The following is a 20,495-nucleotide window of genomic DNA, read 5'->3' as shown; positions in this document are numbered from 1 at the left end:
GAGAGCCGGGGGCTGGAGGGCCGCGGGCGAGGCCGAGTGCACCCGACGGCCGCCGCCGCCGATTGGCTGGAGCGTGCGGGGCTGCGGTGCGGGCGGGGCTGAGACTCCCCGCGCGGGGCGGGCGGAGGGGGGGGCCGCGGGGGGGGCGGGACCGGGGCGGGGCGGGGCCTCCGCAGCTCCCCCGGGAGCGTGTCGGGTGAGGAAACTGAGGCTGCTGGGGGCACGCGGCCAACGCCTCTGCCAGCCTGGGGCCCGGGGCGAGAATCCTCAGCCCGGAGACTCGGTTTTTCATCTGAAAAATGGGCCAACTCCCGTGGGCCAAGCCCGTAAAAGTGCTTAGCAGGGTGCGGGGTTCACGCGAGCCCTCCACAGCCATTGCCGCCTCTAATCCGCAAAGCGCCCCCATAAATAGCCGACCCCGGCCGGGGCTGCAGAAAGGATCACTAACTCGCGCATGACCATATGGCTGAGAAAATGGACCCGACGCTGGAGCCAAGTCTAACTCCAGAGCCGTCGCCCCAAATCCCCAAATCGGACATTGTCCCCGGAGTGACAGCTCAGGCGAGCCGGAGGCCGCGTGGCTCGCGGAGCCAACCCGCTGCTGCGAGTTCCCGCGACCCTTCTGAGAAGGCCTCTTCCTCCTCATCTAACCGGGAGAAAAACACCTCCCTCGGGGGCTTTGGTAAGATTTGGCAAATTAATCATTCAGGGCGCCTAAAGCAGTGTAGGTGCCAGGAAAGACCTGGCTGGTAGTGGGGACAGAGTGACCCAGAGACCCTTGCGTGGGCGGACCCCCGGGGCCTGGGCCGGCAGCTGCCGCAGGGCGCTCAGGTCAGGGGCGCAGCGGTTCCCCCCACCCCGCCCCGCCCCGCCCCGCCCCGCGCCTTCCCTTCCCTCTAGCTGGTGGCCCTGCAGGTAACAGGTGCTCCGTAAAGGCCCCAGGTTTATGAACAGAGACCCGGCTCTCCTAGAGCTCAGTGACTTCTTTGGGCAATGAAAAGGCCATGCTTGCCTCCATCTTTCTGCCTGTATCCTTTGGTGGTTACCACTGGAAGGTTTAGAAGAGAAAATGAAAGTTCTCTCTTGTTCCCGCCCCCGTCACTGCTGCTACTACAGTTAACTGTTGGTGTGCGCTCTCCAGGCTGTTTGAAGTGAAGTCACAGGATCTGTGCTGTTTGTGACACTCTTGTTTTCACTTGGCTCCCCCCTTGGACGACGGTTCCCTGTGGAGATACAGAGATGACCTCCTCTGTCTCGGTGATGAACGCGCCCCACGGCCCTTAGAGCCCCTTTTCACCATTGCGGGTATAAATAAAGCTGCACTGGCTGTGAGTGGGCCTCTCTGAGCTCTGATTTCTCTCTGTAGATCCCTAGTAGTGAAGCAACTGAGTCAAAGGGCAGGCACCTGTGACATTTTGGTGACATTGGTGTCACTTGCAGAGCCGCCCCAAAGAAGCTTACTGGCATCTATCTATTCCTACCCAGGCATGGGAGTGGAGTCCTGTCTCTAGGGACCATCAGTGCTGTCTGTCTCTATCCGCTCTCTTCATGTTTCTCAGTCCTAAAGGAGAGCGTGTAGATAATGCTATTTATTTTAATTTGCATTTCTCTGAAGTTAGAAGTTAGAGATTTCCCGCCACTGCCGGCTCCCATCTTGCCCACCAGGGATCCCAGGCTGCGACACCCCCCACCCCTCCCCTCCAGATTTCGCAGCCTGCCAAAGCAGGTGGGCTGGGCCAGGGCACACCTGCAGAGACCTGCATCCTCTACTCCACAATCATGGCAAGTAGGCTTTCCAGGCTTGTCTCAAATGCTCTTCCCTCTCCTTTCCCTGGAACACAACAGCTGGCGGTCTGCAGGTCCCAGCCCAAGGTCACTTTCTTCCTCACTTAAGTCCCATGGTGCTCCCCTCTGGGATCAGCCCTGCGCTGTGTATGTTCCCAGGGCTCTGTGGCCTTGACCTTACACACCTCCCTGCGCACGGTCCCCGTGTCACCTTGCAGGCCGGGTGAGGCAGGGGCAAAGGCAGGACTGCTGTCCATGGGGCCACCAGGTCGCTACAGTCACCTGTGCCCCAGTGACTGGGCTCTTGGGCCACGGTAAGGAAGCCCACGCCCGCCAGCAGTTCCAGCCAGAGCGTGGAGGCCTCATTCTCCTCCTGTGCTCTGCTCCCCGAGACTGCAGCTCCCCAGGGCCGCTTAGCAGCCACTATTAATAAAAAGCCCAGGAACTAGGCCTCTGGGGAGCTCCGGGCCTGTCGAATCCTGTGTTCTCTTTGGGCCAAAAATATCCCAGAGTCGGCCTCAGAAACTAGAGTAATCTTTCTCAAGGTCCGTTTCTGTTTTTGTTCTTTTTTCAATTCTTCCCCAGTTTGAAAGGAACATACTATCGCAGCTGCCTATTGTGGCTATACAGAAACCTCTTTTTAAAAAAAATGCATGTACTGTCTTTATTATCACTAAGAAACCCCCCCTTTTTTTTACTCTGAAAATATCTTTTTTTTTTTTTTCAGATTTTCTTTATTTATTCATTAGAGACACAGAGAGAGATAGAGAGACAGAAACACAGGCAGAGGGAGAAGCAGGCTCCATGCAGGGAGCCCGACGTGAGACTCGATCCCGGGTCTCAGGATCACACCCTGGGCTGCAGGCGGCACTAAACGGCTGAGCCACCCGGGCTGCCTGAAAATATCTTTTTATGAAAAAATTCAAGCATATAAAAGTTAATGAAATCAATAAAGTCCTGGATAACCAAGCAAAACAGTTTCAACAATTATCAAGTGAGGGCCAAGCTTGTTTTTGTCTACCCCTGCCACTGCCTCTGGATTTCTTTAAAGCAAATCCAGAAATCCTACTGTTCTGTCTACCTGTTCTTGAGTACAGATTTCTGAAAGACAAAAGTTCTTTTGTAAAAACATATTCCCCTGTGGGACACCTGGATGGCTCAGTGGTTGGGCGCCACCCTTCGGTTCAGGTCGTGATCCCATGATCCAGGATCCAGTCCCACATCGGGCTCCCTGCAGGGAGCCTGCTTCTCCCTCTGCCTGTGTCTCTGCCTCTATGTCTCTCATGAATAAATAAATAAATTTAAAAAAATAATAATAATAAATAAAAACACATCCCCCTAACACACACACACACACACACACACACACACACACAAAACATACCAAGAATACCATTGGCCAACCTAAAATAGCACAACAATTGTAATACAAAACTTGTAAGGCCTGGAGCAGCCTGGGTGACTCAGTGGTTTAGCGCTGCCTTCAGCCCAGGGCCTGATCCTGGAGACCTGGGATCAAGTCCCATGTCAGGCTCCCTGCATGGAGCCTGCTTCTCTCTCTGCCTCTCTCTGTGTGTCTCTCATGAATAAATAAATAAAATCTTTAAAAAAAAAAAAGCTTGTAGGCCCTCTTGGGCTGCCAAGAGCACGGCTGAGTCCCACTCTCCTGCCAGCCTTATTCATTGCTGGCAGCTCCCAGCCGGTTCTGATCCCAAAACATGTGGGATTTTCTAGAATTTAGCTCTCACTTCCCATAGGAAACAATTTTGTAATCCCGGAGTTCTGTGCTTCTCTCTCCTCTCCAGTGCTTTGAAACCCTCTGAACTTGAACCTTGAGCTGCTGTCAGTAGTGGGCAAATAACAGCAGTCCCACGTCAGGTGGCAATAATATTTGCTCAGCCAGCATCGCTGGAGTTTGGTAAGGACAAAATGAGGTAAAGCATGCAGGTGCAAGCAAACTGTTTCAGACACAGCTCGACCATGTGCTAGTGACAGGAACTCCTAGTAACAACCAAAGGGTATTCTTATTTGAATAGGCTTGCCCTATGACCCAGTCAGTAATCCTGCTCCTGAGTATCACTGAAGAGAAATAAGAGCACATGTCTGCGCAAAGACGTCTGGTACAAGAATGTTTGCAGAAGTTTCACTCAAGGGGTGCCTGGATGGCTCAAGCGGTTGGGCATCTGTCTTCAGCTCAGGTCATGATCTCGGGGCCCTGGGATCAAGTCCCACCCTTGGGACTTGGTGACTCTCTGCTCAGTGGGGCGTCAGCTTCTCCCTCTCCCTCTGTGCTCGTTCTCTCTCTCTCTCTCTCTCAAGTAAATAAATAAATCTTAAAAAAAAAAAAAAGAAGTTTCACTCAAATGGACAAAAATCCAGAAACAACCCATGGGGCCATCAACATAGAATGGATAAATATATTGTGATTTCTCCATATAGTAGAGCAATAAGGAGCAACAAAAAAAGAATAAAGGGACACCTGAATGGTTCAGTGGCTGAGCATCTGCCTTCAGCTCAGGGCATCTGGGATCCGGGATCAAATCCCACATTGGGCTCCCTACAGGGAACCTGCTTCTCCCTCTGCCTGTGTCTCTGCCTCTCTCTGTGTCTCTCATAAATAAATAAAATCTTAAAAAAAAAAAAAAGAATAGAGTGCTAACACACAAGTGGATGGATCCTACAGATCTTATATCATATAAAAGAAAACCAAACAAACACACAAAATATTTATATGTTATATGATTTACTTGTTTAATTTATTTATTTGGTAGAAAGAGAGAACACAAGTATGGGGACGGTGGAGGGAGAAGCAGGCTCCACTAAGCAGGGAGTCCGGCATGGGACTCAATCCCAGGACCCTGAGATCATTACCTGAGCTGAAGGCAGACACCCAACTGACTGAGCCACCCAGCTGCCCTTGCTGTATGATTTCTATAACAAATGTGCATAATAATTGCAGTGATGGGTGACTGAGAAACAGAGTAAGGAGGCCACAGGCGGGCTCAGTGGAGTAATATGAAAATGCAGGGCTCTATATCCCTCAGATTATGCGCTTACTGTTCTTGCTACCTGCATGGTAGGCCTCAATTTCAAAAATTAAAAATTAAGGGGCACCAGGGTGGCTCTGTCAGTGAAGCGTCTGCCTTGGGCTCAGGTCATGATCTCCGGGGTCCTGGGATCAAGCCCCTCATCAGCCTCCCTCCTCCTACTAGGAGCCTGCTTCTACCTCTCCATCTGCCTGCTGCTCCCCCTGCTTGTGCTCTCTCTCTGTGTCAAATAAATAAATAAAATCTTTAAAAAAAATAATAAAAGCTTTTGTTTATAAACAATAAAATGTAGTCAATGAATAACTTATTTCCTGGTTTAGTAATCAGAAATGCAGATATGATTGTCAGCCAGAGCTTGCGATCAGCATGAGGCACATCCACTCTTTCAACAGATGTTTATTCCAAAGTCCAGACTGCCAAGACCCGATGCATTACTTGCCAGCCATGGATAAAAAAGTTGGGCTTCTTGAACTGTAGAGTTTTATTTTAAATAAATCTGGGAACTCTTTATGGAAAATGTCAGAAGAGTTCAAGGGCCACCATTCGGACTTCAGATCCCGGTCATGTCCGAGGTCTGCGCAAACTAGCCCAGCCTGCCTGGAGAGTGTGCACTGGGGCCTGGACCTGAGCTTGTAGTGGGACCAGAGCAGCGTGCTGGTCACAAAGCTGGTGACAGCTCAGTGGGTACTCCTGGAAGTTGACAGCTTGACTGTCCCTAGCTGGAACTGCACCAGCCTGGACACTGGGACCTCAAATATAGGGAAGAGGTGACTGACCCCCCTGCCCCACAGCGCCTGCAAGTAGGTGCCTAGAAATCCAAGTGAGAGCATTAGCAGAAGACTTCTGTGTCAAGAAGGAAATTCCCCCGCTTTGGAGGGAGAAGAAGATGGGCAGCTAGCGCCTTGGGTCAGTGGCTTTTATGCTGGGAGGGTCACTAGTGAGAATCTACTGGCAGCTACAACCTTTTCCCCAGAAAAAAATGCACGCATGTAAACCATGGTAAATAATTTAATTCTTGAACCTCTCAAAGCCATTTACAAACTCCTGACTCACACAGGTTAAGAAAAATAATCTGAAATGTGGCAACAAGGCAAAAGGGTATTTGAATATTATTTCATGGGCTTGTTGTCTAACTGGCCCATCCAAGGATTTGCTTCTTCTCTGGGGAAACGTATCTCGACCAGGCCCCAGACTCTATGAAGATTCTATGTGTTAACCAGTAGATTTTTGTCCAACAGAAATCCTTTGCATTAGATGCAAGGAAAAAAAAAAGTAGAAAAAAAAAAAAGTATTCCAGGGCACCTGGGTGGCTCAGTCCGGTGAAGTGTCAGCCTTCGACTCAGGTCATGATCTTGGGGTCCTGAGACAGAGCCTCCGTGTCGGGCTCCCTGCTCGCTGGGAAGCCTGCTTCTCCCTCTCCCTCTGCTGCTCCCCCCTGCTTGTGCCTGCCCTGTCAGATAAACAAAATTTTAGAAAAAGGAAGTAAGGAAGAGAGGGAGGGAGGGAAGGGAGGGAAGGGAACTGGAAGGGAAGTGAAGGGTAAGGTAAGGTAAGGGACAGTGAATGAAGGGACTTGAAGTGCACTGTCCTTTACTTGTTCCGTGACTTCCGTTCCTTTCCTTTCCTCCTCCCCTCCCCTCCCTCCCCTCCCCTCCCTACATACCCCTCACCAGATACTCAAATGTATGATTTCATTGCCCTGTAGGATGTTAAGGAGTTTTGTACCTACTTAGGATAAACTTCAGATTTTTTTCCACCTTCCTGTGTAGGGAAAACGCAGCTCTTCCTGCCCTGTGTCTGTTTGCTCTGTGACTCATCTACTCACCATCATAGCACTTCACTTCTGATACTTCTAGTCACCAAACACGGGGAGGTTTTTCCCACAGCAATAGGCAATTCTCAGACACCTGCAGGGTGTCTAGGGAATTCAACTCCATTCTGACATGGTCTACCCAGATAGCGTCAGATCCCACAGGCTAAGGGCTTGATCCTCACCAAAGGCTCCCCTGTGCCCACCACTTCAGATAGCAGGTTGTTATGTGTGCTCTGGCCAACCCTCTACAGGGGTTCCAAAGACCCCTCCTGGAGTCCAAGGAATTTGCTGGAGTGGCTCACAGAACTCAGGGACACACTTACTTAGACTTGCTGGTTTATTAGAGGATATGACAAAGATGCTGATGAACAGCCCAGTGGAGGCACATAGGGCAAGTCTGGAGCTTCTGTCTCCATGGCTTTGGCATGCATCACTCTCCAAGCGTGGGTACATTCACCAGCCTGTGCTATTGGGGTGTCTTGGAGGCTCCCTCATGTAGGCATGAGGGATTGCTAACTCCATTTCCAGCCCCTCTCTGTTTTCTGAAGAATGGGGCTAGGGGGCAGCCAAGAATTTCAAGCTTCTCATACTGACTTGGTCTTTTTGCTGACCAGCCCCCAGCCCGGGGTCCCCCCAGAGTCGCCTGGACAGATGGTGCCAGCGCTCTTATTGCTTAGGAGTTTGCAAGGATTTCAGGAGCTCTGCGGGGCAGGGGCGGGAGGGGGTGGGGGGGTGGGCAGAGCCCCTATGCATACTTTCTGTTAACTCACAGAGTCGAAATAGTTCCCTAGCCATCATGTTCCAGCTTTCTCCTCTGTCAGAACTTCTGGACTCAGCCTCTAGAATCCTCCTCCTCCCACCATCCTGTTGGGTCCTTCACTGATAAATTTATTTATTTATTTTTTTCTTTCCTTCACTGATAAATTTAAATCTTTGACATTTGCTCACTTTGTATTTGAGAGTCCTGTTTTTGACTTACTGAAAATCCTATCCGACACACATTACTGTGCATGAGAGCCGGATGCCTTTCCGAGAGCTGACACTTGGTACAAAGCGTCTCAGAGAATGAAGGATGAGAGAGGAGGGCCTTCAAACATTCCTAGGACTCTGGGGTCTCTTGTTATAAATGGGCTCACTTCTCAGGCCACCCAGGGTCAAACTTCTTAGAGGCAGAGACATTGAGATAGCAGCTTGGACCTCTTTTTTTGCCCATAGCATCCTCCTGCGTTTCTGCAGCAATGCAACACTAGGGGAGACCTTGCTGGGAAAGAGTTGGGGGCACCCACACCCACGAGCCCCCTGGAGCAGCACAGGGCAGCTGGTAAACCGTGGGACCATTTGTACAGGACCTCCAGCTTGTACTGCACCTTCCTACTCATACATGGTGTTATCCTCACATTTCCAATGTATTCCATATTTTCTTTTCCTTTAAAAAAGACCTAGGATGACTGCAAATATCAAGGCCTGAGAAAAGCACTGGCTCTGCCGAGTCCAATGACACGTTCCTTTGGTCCTTATCCCAAGCAGGAAACACTTGAAGATTCTAGGTTTAAGCCAGAGCAAGCATATCTGCTTTCCATGCTCCACAAACCGTCTGGGCCTCAGGTCACTGCCCTGCCCCAATTTCTGCCCCAGGCCTGTCCCCTCCTGTCCCTAGCAGGCCCTCTTCATTTATAAAAGGAGGGTCGGGCAGCCTGGGTGGCTCAGTGGTTTAGCGCAGCCTTCGGCCCAGGGCCTGATCCTGGAATCTCGGGATCAAGTCCCACATCGGGCTCCCTGCATGGAGCCTGCTTCTCCCTCTGCCTGTGTCTCTGCCTCTCTCTCTCTCTCTCTTTGTGTGTGTGTGTCTCCTGAATAAATAAATAAAATCTTTAAAAAATAAAAAAATAAAAGGAGGGTCAAATACACCAACTCATCTCGGAGGGGTGGGAGAACTTTTAAGAATCTATTGAGCACCTGCTGTATGCCAGGCAACAAGCTAACCGGGGAGTGACTGCAGAATGTGAGATCCTCAGGGGCCCCTTCATCCTGCATCTTGTCCTTCACCTCCAGCACGAGTCCTCCCGAAGCTCATTAGTGACTGTGGTGACCCACAAGCTCCCTGGACCAGCAGAGGCCACTTGGCAAACCACAGTTGCCTCCTTCTCTAGATCCCATCCTGTTGGAAGCCTGTGCTACATTTCACTATTGCCTCATCTTCCTCTCCCGGGAGCCTTCTCCTCCTGTAACCTGTGAGTCACTCTGGTCCCAGGTTTTCCTCCTCCGCTGGGACCTGTTCTCAGATGCCTTCTCTGGCTCACCTCCATCTGCCTTTCAACCTAGATATGGCTCCAAGCCTCTTGCTTTGGCCCTGCCTCCGTCACCAGCTTTGCTCCCCTGTGAGCCCCCACCCGGCCACACTACACCCCATTCTGATCCTCCCAAATCCTCACCAGAGGGGCCCTCCCCAGGTGAAATGATAGGGCTGAGCTACCCACCAGGAAGAAAAGGCAAGTTTCAGGGGCCAGTGGAGCAGGGACACAGAGAAAATAGGTGTGTGTGTGTGTGTGTGTGTGTGTGTGTGTGTGTGTTATATTTCTTATGTCCAAGAAAGCAGCAAATAACCACCAAGGGGAAAGTTAAAACTCTGAAGGATTTTCTTATACTCATTTTAGTATGTATCTTTTAAATTACATATGAGGAAGTCACCCTAATCCTTTTAGCAAGGAGGGCTTTCAAAAGATCTGAATCTAGGGGCTCCTGGGTAGCTCAATTGGTTAAGTGGGCAACTCTTGATTTTAGCCCAGGTAATGATCTCAGGGTCCTGGGATCAGGTTCCACATCAGGCTCTGTGCTGGGGGTGGAGTCTGCTTAAGATTTTCTCTCTCTCTCTCTCTCCCTCTGGCTCTCACTCCTCTTCTGCTTGTGCATGTGGTCTCTCTCTCTCTCTCACTCTCTCTCTCTCTCAAAAAAAAATCTGAATCCAGCCCTGATCTGAACCATATTCATTCATTTCTTCATTCATTCATTCATTCATTCATTCATTCATTCATTCATCAGACAAATATGTACTGAGCACCTCCAATGTGCCAGGATTGTTCTAGATACTGGAACTCTGCAGTAATAGAGCCTTTAAACCAAGCCCTGTCCTCAGGAGCCCTCATTCTGGTGGGAGAAGCAGACAAGCAGCAAATTCACTCTTTTGTGTGAAAAGAAAGGGCAAAGGAGAAAAAAACAAGGAGGGGGACCCAGGGTGCATGACCTAGCATGGGGTAGGTAAGGCTAGCTTATATTTTCAATGGAGCATAAGTTCCTAAAGGTAGAAACCTTTGTAACCCCACCTAACTCATCTTGGGTCTCAGAAATGTTAGCTGAATGATTGATAGGTGAGTAGATGGGTGGATGGATGGGTAAATGGGTGGATAGATGGGTGGGTAGATGGGTATGAGCTCCCGCATGCCCTTCCCAGTGGGCCCTTCTTTTCCATGTCCTCAACCCATCACAAATTCTTCCTCAAGAATCTTTAAACTTCATTCCTGTCTGTCCTTCTTCGTGGTGTGCCTAAGGTCACCTTCTGAGTCACAACAACTTTGATGCACCCTGTGGCCTCAGGCAGACCTAGATGCATAATTTGTCAGGTCCAAGGCAAAATGAACATGCAGAGATTCTTGTTTGAAAATGATTAAGCATTTGAGGACGGGGATCCCTGGGTGGCGCAGCGGTTTGGCGCCTGCCTTTGGCCCAGGGCGCGATCCTGGAGACCCGGGATCGAATCCCACGTCGGGCTCCCGGTGCATGGAGCCTGCTTCTCCCTCTGCCTGTGTCTCTGTGCCTCTCTCTCTCTCTGTGACTATCATAAATAAATAAAAATTTAAAAAAAAAGAAAAAAAAAAAAAGCATTTGAGGACGGTGACAGCTGAGCATTAAACCAACCACAGGGCCACTCTGATTGCTGGCTCTTGTAACAGCATGGGTGGCACACCCATGAAACTGGGCCTGCTTTGAAGGCCTTCCTAAATCTGTACTTAAGGAGCCACCCAGGCTGTGCTTACAAGCCTCAATGAAGGGGCGCCTGGGAGGCTCAGGCAGCTGTCTGCCTTCAGCTCAGATCATGATCCCGGGGTCCTGGGCTGGTCCTGCAATCAAGACCTGCACCAGGCTCCTTGCTCAGTGGTGAACCTGTGTCTCCCTCTCTGTCTGCCTGTCGCCCCCCGCTGCTGGTGCTCTCTCTTGGGCTCTAAATAAATAAATAAATAAAATCTTTATTATTTTTTAAAAAGATTTTATTTATTTATTCATGAGAGACGGGGGGCGGGGTGCAGAAATACAGGCAGAGGGAGAAGCAGGCTCCATGCAGGGAGCCTGATGTGGGACCCGATCCCGGGACTCCAGCCAGGATCATGCCCTGGGCCAAAGGCAGGCACTAAACTGCTGAGCCACCCAGGGATCCCTAAATAAAATATTTAAAAAACAAAAAAACAGGGGATCCTTCGGTGGCTCAGTGGTTTGGCGCCTGCCTTCGACCCAGGGCGTGATCCTGGAGTCGTGGGATCGAGTCCCACGTTGGGCTCCTTGCATGGAGCCTGCTTCTCCCTCTGCCTGTGTCTCCGCCTCTCTCTCTATGTGTCTATCATGAATAAATAAATAAATCTTTAAAAAAAGCAAAAACAAAAAAACAAGCCTCGATGAATTCTGTGCTCCTTCCCTCAAGACTTCACTCCACTTCCAGACTCTGGGCATCTGTTCCTACTGTTCCCTGCTCAGGGTGCCTTCCCCACTCACCGCTTGTCTTTGTGCACAGCCATGAGCTAGACGTTAGGAAGGGAGATGCGGTAAATCAAACCTAGTCCTGACTCCAGAGAAGATGCTCACAGGGCACCTGAGTTCTGGCTTAGCTGCAGCCCTGCCCACTGCGTGGCCCAGAGCTGGTACACTTTCCTCTGTTGCAAAACGGGCAGCAGCCAGGCCAATGCTGCATCCACCTGGGGTTCTGCTCATAACCCTCCCCCATTTAAAAAAATCTACGCTATAAGGCCACCTGGGTGGCTCAGATGGTTAAGCATCCAACTCTTGATTTTGGCTCAGGGTGTGATCTCAGGGTGCTGAGATGGAGCCCCAAGTCAGGCTCCATGTAGAGTGCGGAGGAGACTGCTTAGGACTCTCTCTCTCTTTCCCTCTGCCCCTCCCTGCCCCCTGCGAGTGCTCCCCCCCCAAAAGAAACCTAAGATATGACTCACGTGCTATAACATTCATCCTTTTAAAGTATACAATTCAGTGGTTTTTAATATATACAAGAGGTTGCGCAACCACCACCATGATGCAATTCCAGAACATTTCCCACAAATCCCCTCCTAAAAGAAACCCCATTCCCAGTAGCAGTGCTCCTCTCATACCTGCTGCCTTCCTGGCAAGCACTACTTTACTTTCTACCTCTACAGCTTTGCCTACTCTGGATGTTTCATATGAATGAAATCCAGCACTATGTGATCTTGGTGTCAGGCTCCTTTCGTGTTTTCATGGTTCATCTTTGTCTTTGCAGGTATCAGGACTTCTTTCCCTTTTGTGGCTGGATATTCCATTGTGTGTCAAAGGGACATTTTGGCGGATGCCTAGAGCACCCACACATCAGCTTCCAATGCCTGGAGGTTGCAGGAGCCCAGCTCCCACTCTGAACTTGACCCTGAAATACAGCCCGGTCTTCTTTTCCTTTATGGAAAAATTTCACTTCTCCTTCAAAGTCAGATACCACCTGCTCCAAGATTTCCCTCCCCAGATTTCTCCCAGAGACTGATGAACCCCTTCTTCCGGGTCTTCCAATAGGTCTGGGATGCAGGACACTCCACCTTCCCTAAGGTCCGCGACCCTGATCCGGAACAGCCCCCGGGTCCCCTGCCGGGCGGGCCAACCCGCCAAGACTGGTGTGGAATGGGAAAGAGGGAAATTGCCTGGACGCTCATTGGCTGCCAGACGAGCGATTTCCTTGCGATCACTCGCTTTGGACGGCAGGGGAGGGGGAAGTTCGGCGGGGGGCGGGGACGCGGAAACGACGGCGCGGAGGGGGACCCACCGACGCAGCAGCCCGCCTGGGTGCCGGGGGTCCTGGGGGCAGGGGAGGGCGCCCACGCCCCCCACCCATCCCCCCCGGGGCCCACCCACAGCTCCATTTGCGTCCCAGGGTCGCGCTGGGCAGCTGGTTAGCGCTTCGAGTGTGTGGGTGGGGGGAGGGGGGGAGGGGAGGGGGGAGGGGGAGGGGGCGGCGGCGCGGCCCGGGGAGCGAGGGCCCGAGCTCGGGGTCCCCGCCGGGGGCGGCGCGGCTGGCGGCGCAGGGTCGGGGTGGGCGCCGCGCATCGCTGCTCTGGTCCGTCCTCATCACGTTTTCGAATCACACAGTAAAGTGCGTTCGTCGTGGAAGCGCAGGAAACACTGAACCGTCAAATGAAAATAAAAAGCTTTACAAGGTTGCCTGGAATCTCAGGGCCTAACGCTGGGGGGTATTTCCTTTCTGGTGGGTCTTTTCTTCCTCCCTCTCTTCCTTCCTTCCTACCTTCCTTCGTTTCTCTCTTTCTTTCTTTTTTAAGAACTTATTAGTTATTTTAGCGAGAGGGAGTATGGGTGGGGGGAGTGCAGAGAGGGCACCTCCCGGCGGCTCACAGGGAGCCCCGAGGGGAAGCAGGGCTCCTCCCAGGACAGCGATGAACTGAGGGGAAGCCTAGAGTCTGATGCTTAACCTGCTTAAGGGGATGAGCCACCCAGGCGCCCCTCCTTTCTGTCCTTTGTGCTGCTTTCTATAGATCTTAAGACCCTCCTTTCCTGCTTTTTACAAAATGAAAGTCGTAGAGTAGGGCCTATGAAGTGCTCATCTTCTCTTTTTAATTTAACATTATTCATTTTCCCCAACGGATGGATTCTCTTGGGGATAAATGGAAGCTGCCTGGAAGCCCCTTCGTCCCCTCCCTTCCCACCTCCATCCAACTCCCCTCTCTAGAAGTAACCAACATCCTTAGTGTTGGAAGATCTTCTTCCAGACTTTTTGCACTTCTTACATCACACCTTATGTATATCTAGAAATACACAGTTTTATTTTAGAGCTCTCTTTTAGTGACACCAAACTAAGTTGTGTATACGGTTCTGGAACTTGCTTCCTACCCTCCCCCTTCACAGTACATTTTGGAAATCAGTTGGTCTGGACCTACGTCCTTCACTGCTTTATGATATTATACAATTTGAATGCACCTTTATCTATTTCAAGCATTCTCTGTTGTTTCTTGTGTATTTTTTTAAAGATTTTATTTATTTATTCATGAGAGACACAGAGAGAGAGAGAGAGGAAGAGACATAAGCAGAGGGAGAAGCAGGCTCCTTGTGGGAACTCCGATGCAGGACTCGGTCCCAGAACCCCAGGATCACGCGCTGAGTCAAAAACAGACAATCAACTGCTGAGCCACGCAGGCGTCCCTGTTGTTTCTCGCTTTTACTTGGTTTCCAATCTCACTCTCTTCAACCATTCATCCCAAATGCGTTTCTTAGCACCTGCTGTGTGCCTCACCTTTCTCAGGCTGGGGACATACAACAGATGAACAAAATAGAACAAAATAATGCCACCCTCTTGGGGCTCACTGTCTAGAAGCACTGCATGTGGGTGAGGAGGGGATATTTATTTTATTTTATTTTATTTATTTTATTTTTTAAATTTTTTTTTAATTTATTTATTTACGATAGTCACACTCAGAGAGAGAGAGAGAGAGGCAAAGACACAGGCAGAGAGAGAAGCAGGCTCCATGCACCTGGAGCCTGACGTGGGATTCGATCCCGGGTCTCCAGGATCGCGGCCTGAGCCAAAGGCAGGCGCCAAACCGCTGCGCCACCCAGGGATCCCGATATTTTATTTTTTGAGTGGGAAATATGCTCTGATCACTAATGTGGTTGAATATCAAATCAATATTTTTAAAAAAGATCTAGGGAAAGTGGTATCTGCCCCATCTGACACACAGGTAATCAGTCTTAGGTTTCTTGTATTATCCTTCCAATATTTCCTTATAAAAATACAAGGGGGAAAAAAAACAAGCAAAATGAGTCATGTATGCTACTTATCATCAGGGAAATGCGAATCAAAACTACAATGAGGGGGGATCCCTGGGTGGCGCAGCGGTTTGGCGCCTGCCTTTGGCCCAAGGCGCGATCCTGGAGACCCGGATCGAATCCCACGTCGGGCTCCCTGTGCATGGAGCCTGCTTCTCCCTCGGCCTCTGTCTCTGCCTCTCTCTCTCTCTCTGCCTCTCTCTCTCTCTCTCTGTATGACTATCATAAATAAAAAAAAAAAAAAAAAAAAAAAAACAAACAAACAAAAAAAAAAAACTACAATGATATATTGCCTCACACCTGTCAGAATGGCTAAAATCAACAACACAAGAAACAACAGGTGTTGGCAAGGATACAGATACAAGGATACAGTGTTGTACACTGTTGGTGGGAGTGCAAACTGGTACAGCCACTCTGGAAAACAGAATGGAGTTTCCTCAAAAAGTTAAAAATAAAACTATAATTTAGCAATGGCAGTACTGGGTATTTACCCAAAGGGTACAAAAATACAGAATTCAAAGGGGTACATGCACCCCAGTATTTATAACAGCATTGTCTATAATAGCCAAATTATGGCAACAGCCCAAGTGCCCCTTGACTGATGAATGGATAAAGAAGATATGGTGAATATAGACAATAAAGTATTATCAGCCATCAAAAAAGAATGAGATCTTGCCATTTGCAATGATGTGGCTAGAACTAGAGGGTGTTATGCTAAGCAAAATCAGTCAGAGGGTGACAAATACTATATGATTTCATTCCTATGTGGAATTTGAGAAACAAAACAAATGAGCAAAGGGGAAAAGAGAGACAGAGAGGCAAACCAAGAAACAGACTCTGAACTGTAGAGAACACACTGATTACAACTGGTTACAGAGGGGAGGTAGGTGGTGGGGGGGGGTGGGGAAATAGGTGATGGGGATGAAGGAGGGTACTTCTGATGAGCACCAGGTGATGTATGGATGTGGTGAATCACTATACTGTATACATGAAATTAATATTACAATGTATGTTTACTCCCTAGAGTTAAATTAAAACCTTTAAAAAATCATGAACAGCAACCAAAAAATGAGAGTGTATATATATATATTTCCCTTCTTTCTCGTGTAAAAGGAAACTTGCTATGGTTTACTATAGCCCTCTCCTTTTAAAAGATGTGTTGGGGGCAGCCCCGGGTGGCTCAGTGGTTTAGTGCTGCCTTCAGCCCAGGGTTGTGATCCTGGAGACCAGGGATCCAGTCCGCATTGGGCTCCCTGCATGGAGACTGCTTCTCCCTCTGTCTGTGTCTCTGCCTCTGTGGTGTGTGTGGTGTGTGTCTCATGAATAAATAAATAAAATCTTAAAAAAAAATCTTTTAAAAAGATTTTTAAAAAAAGATGTCTTGGTGTTATTTTCCTGTAATTGCATAGAGAGGGAGTATGGTGGGGGGGTCATTTAACTTTATATATTGTTTGAAGGTACGCAGTGTTCCCCCATCGTATAGTTTATTTACCATGATTATTGTGTCCTGTGACATTTTGCATTTCCTGTCTTTTGCTTTATAAACTGCAATGAAGTTGCTGCAATGGTTAACTGCACAAAAGTCAGTTCTTCCACCTGCAAGTTTTACTGTAGGTTAATTTACTTAATCCACTAATCAAATGTTAATCTCCTCTAGAAGCAGACTCATATGCACAACCCAGAATCATGTGGGACCAGATATCGGCTCCCCCCCCCCCCCCCCCCCCCCCCCCCCCCCCCCGACCTTGGCCTAGTCAGGTTACAAATAAAATTAATCCTTACACCCTCCTTGGAGTTGTCTTGGTTTGGCCCTCCCCCTGCTTGGGATGAGTTCTCCAGTCCCAGAAGTGAAAAATACTGTCTTAGTGCATTTAAATTTGTATTTTTTTTTCATTATGAGTAAGGCTGAGAATCTTTTGCAAACTTGGGGAAATATTTGTATTTCTCCTCAGTGTACTTGCTCATACATTTTGCCTATTTTTCTACTAGGTTGTTGGCCTTTCACTAGATTGTGCTGAAAAATAACTTTTTAACCGGTATGTCTTTTTATAATGAGCATTATCAAAATAAAGTTCTATATGATACAACTCGTTCATTTAAAGTATATATTTCAAGGGGTGCCCTGGATTGTTCTGTTGGTTAAGCATCTGACTCTTGGTTTTGGCTCTGGTCATGATCTCAGGGGTCATTAGATTGAACCCTACATCGGCTCTGCACAGGGTGTGAAGCCTGCTTAAGATTCTCTCTCTCGGATCCCTGGGTGGCGCAGCGGTTTTAGCACCTGCCTTTGGCCCAGGGCACGATCCTGGAGGCCCGGGGATCGAATCCCACGTCGGGCTCCCTGAATGGAGCCTGCTTCTCCCTCTGCCTATGTCTCTGCCTCTCTCTCTCTCCCCTCTCTGTGACTATCATGAATAAATAAATAAAATCTTTAAAAAAAAAAAAAAAGGGCAGCCCGGGTGGCTCAGTGGTTTAGTGCCACCTTCAGCCCAGGGCATGATCCTGGACACCCAGGATCGAGTCCCACGTCTGGTGCTCCTGCATGGAGCCTGCTTCTTCCCTCTGCCTGTGTCTCTGCCTCTCTCTCTCTCTGTGTGTTCTCATGAATAAATAAATAAATCTTTTAAAAAATTATTAAAAAAAAAACAAACTTGGATCCATTTGGACCTTATTCTGGTAAATGATGTGAAATACACATCATCTTCTTTCCTTTTCCAGAAGCATGCTGTGTCCCAGCACCGCTGTGGGGAGGGACTTGCAGCAGCAAGCCCAGTGTGAGGAGAGGACATTTGCACAGGAACCTGAACATATGGAGAAAGGGACCCACACTCCAGCCTCGCAGGTGAAGAGCAGCAGACAGAGCGCTCTGAAGCGTGGCAGGCTCTAAGAACAGCAAGACCAGAGTGGCTGCAGGTGGTAGGCTGCCAGGTCACAGAGGGCCTTGCAAGCAACTGTGAAGTGGGATTTTCTTTTGGGTAATAATGGCACTGGACTGCTGTGTGTAAGATCATTCCAGCTGTGTCCTTGGTAAGATAACACCAAGAAGGGAAATTTTCTAGGTTAAGACACTTTCACATTTTTCAGCAAACCACCAAATTGTTCTCCCAAAAGTCTGAGCTAAATTATTCCCCTCCACCTTCATTTATTTTGATAACACGTGCCATTTAATTGAATATTTTGAAACATTGTTTGGTTAATGCTCGGTTCTTTTTATGGTTCTTTATTTTTAATTTTTATGTTTTTAAAAAAGATTTTATTTTATTTATTTATTTGAACACAGAGAGGAGAGAGAACAACCAGGGGGGAGCGGCAGGCAGAGGGAGAAGTAGGCTCTCTGTGAAATAGGGAGCCTGACGAGGGGTTTGATTCCAGGACCCAGGATTATGACCTGAGCTGAAGGCAGATGCTTCAAACCGACTGAGCCACCCAGGTGCCCCTTTCAGGGTTCTTTTAAAAAACATCTTATAAATAAACAAACAAACAAACAAACAAACATCTTTGTTGGGGCATAACTGATGTACAATAAGCCACACACAGTTAGAGTGTACAATTCAGTAAGTCTTGACATACATGTACCCCTGGGAAACTGTGACCACAATCGACAGTGAACATATCCATCACACTCCAAAAGTACCACCTCTTATTCTTGGTGGTCCCCACCCCAGAGACAGAGCAGGAGCTGGACATGGGTCCCCCTTACCCTGACCGCAAAAATCTTCGGCTGCCTCCATAAGGAGAAGAAAAGCTAAGGGCCTCTATGCTTCTTGTATAGCTTATCTTGCAGGAATTCAGAGGGAAGGGAGGATGCAAGCTGAGAGGGAGATGCTCACAACAAAGACTGGCAAAGAGTGGACCAACTATCTGCACCAAGATGGACCCCAGTGGTGACCCTTCCCCAACTTTTCCTGTCATAATACTAAAAATCAGGGATCCCTGGGTGGCGCAGCGGTTTGGCGCCTGCCTTTGGCCCAGGGCGCGATCCTGGAGACCCGGGATCGAATCCCACGTCGGGCTCCCGGTGCATGGAGCCTGCTTCTCCCTCTGCCTGTGTCTCTGCCTGTGTCTCTGCCTCTCTCTCTCTCTCTCTGTATGACTATCATAAAAAAAAAAAAAATAAAATAAAATGCTGGGGGTAGAGATTGAACATGCTAGTTAGACATGCCACATGAGAGAAGCATCATCTTTGAGTGCACAGGTGCTGATAAGTCCACAGCCCTGCATCCTTCGGTAGGACCCTTTCCTCTCCTGGGTTTCTTTAAAACACCCTCCGTGGGGAGTCAGCCTGAGGATTCTTTCCTTTGTGAGCCTCCCCTGTGCTGGAGCTTAAACCCCAATAAAGCCTTGCCTGAAACCTGTTTAGCCTCTTGTCAGTTTCTATTTCTAGGAGATCCCAAGAGCCAGGTTGGATAGCATCTCGCCCATCCCCAGGAAAAGATCGATCTGGTCTTTGATAACTGCACAGTGCCCACCACATGGCTGTAATTATTTGAGCATCCCTGTATTGTTGGGCGTCCGCATTTATCCCATTTTGCTATTTATTAATCCAGCTATGATGCACGTCCTTGTACATACACACTTGGGCACATATCTGATTATCTTCTTAGGACAAATTTCTAGAATTGATAGAAACAGTCTGTGAATGCTAATACTTTTGAAACAATTTGCCAAATCCTCCTTTTTTAAAGATTTTATTTATTCATGAGACACAGAGAGAGAGAGAGAGAGAGAGAGGAGAGAGAGACAGAGACACAGGCCAAGGCAGAAGCAGGCTCCATGCAGGAAGCCCAACGTGGGAATTGATCCAGGGACTCCAGGATCACACCCTGAGCCAAAGGCAGACTCTCAACCACTGAGCCACCCGGGAGTCCCAACCAAATCCTCTTTATAAGGCTTGCAATGGATAACATTCACATTCACTCTGATTTGATTTTCCTTCCAAAACATTGAATCTCTTTAACACACACACACACACACACACACACACACACACACACACACACAGAGTTAGCACTCCAAATGTGGCTCAGCTGTTTCTGCCTGGAGAGAGGGCTGGCTGTTTTTGGAGAAGTACTTTTGTGGCTGCGACAGCAACAAACATTAACATCTGATGGGATTGCCTTTTCCCTGGGCCCCTAAGGCACCCTGTGCCTTGGTGGGGTCCAGCCTAGAGTGGGCTGCAGGAGCGCCAACCACGTGCCACCCTACAGAATTCTGAACACTAACTACATCAAGAATGGCAAGATCGGTACCTTGGGTCAACCTCTGTAGGCACAGGGTCCTCAGATGGGGGTCCTGGGAGCAGTTCCCAGGCAACCGGAGGGGAGAAGAAGGGTTGGGGCGCCAGCATATGCCACCCCAAAATAGGCCTCTTTGGCCTTTGGGGTTTTTTTGAGCAAAATAGCCATTGAAAACCAGCAGATTCAGGAAAACCTCTAAAAACAGGGCACAAGGGTTTTTTTGTAAAGGAAATTTACATTTATAAAGGTAATTTCCATTTGTAAAGAGTCTACCTCTCTCACACAGGAAGTGGAGGGCTCTCCACGCAAATCAGCGGGGAAGGCTGGGACTCCCATCTGCTTAACATTCTTTTCCCATTCTTTTCCTTGTCACGTTCCAACACTGGTCCTCTGACCAGCAGCCCAAATCCCCTTTGCCTTGGTTTTAACTTAGGTGATTCTTACGGTTATTATAAGATGGTCTATTTAAGCTTAAATTCTAACCACCACACTGGTTGCTCTGCCCTGTGCTCCAGTGTGTCTCCATGCAATGCCCATGTTAATAAACTTCTGTTT

The 20,495-nt window shown here is 48.9% G+C and overlaps 1 long non-coding RNA gene across 1 annotated transcript; it reads left to right on the top strand.

Moving 5' to 3' along the window:
• Nucleotides 1–151: 151 nt before the first annotated feature.
• Nucleotides 152–1,332, top strand: LOC119879279. The gene is made up of 2 exons (XR_005387423.1): nucleotides 152–682; nucleotides 1,142–1,332. It is a non-coding gene; the product is annotated as an uncharacterized LOC119879279 (long non-coding RNA).
• Nucleotides 1,333–20,495: the final 19,163 nt, after the last annotated feature.

This window comes from Canis lupus, unplaced genomic scaffold, assembly GCF_011100685.1.
Source record: "Canis lupus familiaris isolate Mischka breed German Shepherd unplaced genomic scaffold, alternate assembly UU_Cfam_GSD_1.0 chrUn_S526H688, whole genome shotgun sequence".
Classification (NCBI taxonomy): domain Eukaryota; kingdom Metazoa; phylum Chordata; class Mammalia; order Carnivora; family Canidae; genus Canis; species Canis lupus.
Note: the sequence above shows the minus strand (reverse complement) of the source record. Positions and strands in the feature narration are given on the sequence as shown.